Genomic DNA, 3,296 nt, shown 5'->3' on the forward strand with positions numbered 1-3,296 from the left:
TTCGCTCGCAGCTGAGTAAAATGAAATTCCGAAGTGTCGGGATTAAGATGTACATGGAAGTACTCAATTATAGGCACGCAAAGTTAGGCTGCCCTCTGAGATAAAAATTAGTGATTTTGTATCAATGCGCAACATTCACCAAAATTGATTGATTTTGTGGCATCTCGCAAAATTCAATTTTCCGAACCTAATTTTATCAATTTGCAAAAAAAAAAAAAAAAAGGTTTTCGCGACCTGCGCAATATCTCGGACCCTATTGGTCGAGACCAAACCAAGGCAAACTAGGAAATTGATCCACCATTGAACTAGTAGGAGCAAATCCTACCAAAAACGGTAAATAGAAGAAAAGAGGAAACCGCGACCGACTGGAGCCGTGGAAGAAAGGGCTTGGCCGGATAATTCTCCCTAACTCGAGCTTCATTTGGCCGGGGCTCGTTCTTCTATTTTATTGGTTGTCGGCCCCCTTTTCCCATCGACCAATCAAGTCGCTCTAAATGAGCAGCCTACACTTTTAATTAAAGATGGAAGTTGGTTGTTCGAGACACTTAAATTCCTTAAGAAATTGAATTTAGGCTGCCCACGCTAGTCTCAAAACGATCACAGCCCCACGATTTCGCCAGCCAATTCATCACGCTTATTTTCCTCCTAATGCGACCGAACGAGTTCCGTGGTATACACTGGAATCATCCCAACCTGCAAGAAATCCACAAATCGCGCCTCAACCAATTGGAATCATCACAGCCTGCAAGCAAGACACAAACCGATTGCTCAAAGCAGGTTACTTGCACGGCTCAAAACCTAATTTATGTTAGCGGCAACACATTATTGTCGCAAAACGATCTCGTCCTTCCAACTTGGATAGCCAAATCTACCGGCCCATATTTAATTCTAGGCGGCCAATGAAGTGTCAGTATGCTCAACGGAGACTCCCCTTTAACCCTAGCCAATCGAATTGCTCCCATCCTGCAGCTAATGCCTCAAACTGTTAGCTCAAAGCAGTTTGGTCACACGGCTTCAGAAACCTCAAGGTCGACCAACGGCATAACATAACTGCCGCAAAGCAATCTCGGTCATCCAACTTCGCCAGCCGAATCGACCGGCCTAGATCTTATTTCGGGGAACATATGAGATGCCGTCATGATCGCCGACCCCCCTTCTTCCAGAAAGGCTGATCGACTTGCCCTTAGCTTGCTCGAACGGCTCCTGGAAGCCGCAAAAAGATGGTCGGACGCGCTCCTTTTAAGACATTAAGTTCCGCGACTAAATAAAAGAGGCTCCATATAACAATGCTTCATGAACATCGATTATTTTGAGCTGCTTGCTTAAAAGCGATGTTTTATATGCATCAATTACAAACGATATTTTATAAATATCGACTTCACAAATAACTTAATTTTTAACCTAAGAGCATTACATGCTATTTTTTGTGGCAAGTCTCACAACTTGACTTGTAACATATGACTACGCGTCGTAGCTTGCGCTTGATTTTCCAAAATAATTAGGTCTTGCAGACAAGACCCACTCAGCAACGTGCTACATATTTTTCTACAAAATACTCGAAACATCAAACATGTCACAAATTGGGGGATGTTCATCAGGGTATTGGTGTGGCGGTCTACAGCATGTGGCGTTCAACACGCCCATTATGCTAAAGTTTCGGGAAAGGCAGACAGTTAGTGATGATACAAAAGTAGTGGGAATGAAACCAACCGGTCTTCCCCTCATAGTAGGGACGTGGTTTTCACCATTCTACACGATCCCCACTTCTCCATCACTCAAATACTTCCATTTCCTATGAGATCATGGATTCGACTATAACTTGTATAAATAGATTTTCAATATATTTCAACAACAACGGTTCATTAACACAAGTATCCAGAAAACATAAAAGAACTTATAGCTTACGTTCCGCAAGCAAGTTCTACATTCTGATACAAGTCATAAACATCCACACCTTCATAATTCATCATTCTGATCTCAACGCCTTCTCTGCTTCCCTCCCTAAGATCAACCCTTCTCCTTCATTTTGTACCGAAGCAAAGCTGGAACGAATATTTCTTGGTTTAGGCCAGAATTGTATAGATTGATCTCTCGAATCTAAAGTACTCATGTGCACTACATGTGTGTAGGGTTTAGATTCGTTTCTCGGCGGCACACCTCAAATTACAATTTTCAGTAGAATCAATTTTTACCCCAAAACAACTAGTAATAACCACATTGTAACAAATATGAAAGCCATTGTAGCTACAACAGATAAACATTTGTAAACAACTTATGCTGAGGATTTAGAAACTGTATGTTGCTTTTTAGAAGACCAAGAGACCAAACTAGAATAAATAAAAACAGCATGTCCCAAAGTAGATCCTTGTTTTGGACAACCTGCCCAATTTGAATATGTAAAGGCTCTTAAACTATGTAAATCTCCACCTGATCTCAGAGTAATTCCTAACCTAACATTTTCTTTTCAATATCCCAAAATTCTTGTTAGAGCACTGCTGTTGTCATGTCGAGATGAAGTATTGACTAAGGGGGAGTGATACATACCACCATAATATTGTTGTCAAAGTTGTGATACAATTGAACTTTGATGCCGTGTAATAATATTGTGACACTGTATAACAATGATTGAGAGAATTTGTTTTCTCATTGTTATCTCTACAGATCTTCAACAACTATGATGCTGAGTTGAACACGTTTAAAATCATGGAGTACTTGGAAGTGACGAAGTTTTCGAGTCGTGTTGAAGATGCCAAGGAGATCAAGCATTTGGATGAGAAGCTACAAATTTTTATTTATTTTGTAATACATATGTATTGATAGTTTTGTCACTAAAATTGACAAAGGGGGAGATTGTTAGAGCACTGCCGGTCGATCTCGCATGGTTGCTATCTCAAGCATGTTTGTCAATGTTAGTGATCAAAACTATAAGTCTTGATTTCTAGCCTATTTATAGATGTCTCAGACTAGGACATAGATTGTGTAGTTGAGCTTAGACTTCACGGCGTTTATCATTTGAAGACGAAGAACTACTAAGGGGAGATTGTGGAACTTCGTCGACAAAAGGTATGTGGAGACTTAAACTCATCTATCACTTGGAAAGTCTATTTCTACTATATCTCCTATATTGAGACATAAGTCATATTACGATATAGTTTCATATATACACATTTGCGATTTCGAGCTGAGTTTATCTCGCTTACATATTTCTCGAAATGTGTGTTGGCAAGCTTTCGCTTCGACCAAGTTCATCTTATATCATGTGAAAATTACCGAGTAACATCTTACATGGTTTGTGC

Source organism: Papaver somniferum, chromosome 2, assembly GCF_003573695.1.
Source record: "Papaver somniferum cultivar HN1 chromosome 2, ASM357369v1, whole genome shotgun sequence".
NCBI lineage: Eukaryota > Viridiplantae > Streptophyta > Magnoliopsida > Ranunculales > Papaveraceae > Papaver > Papaver somniferum.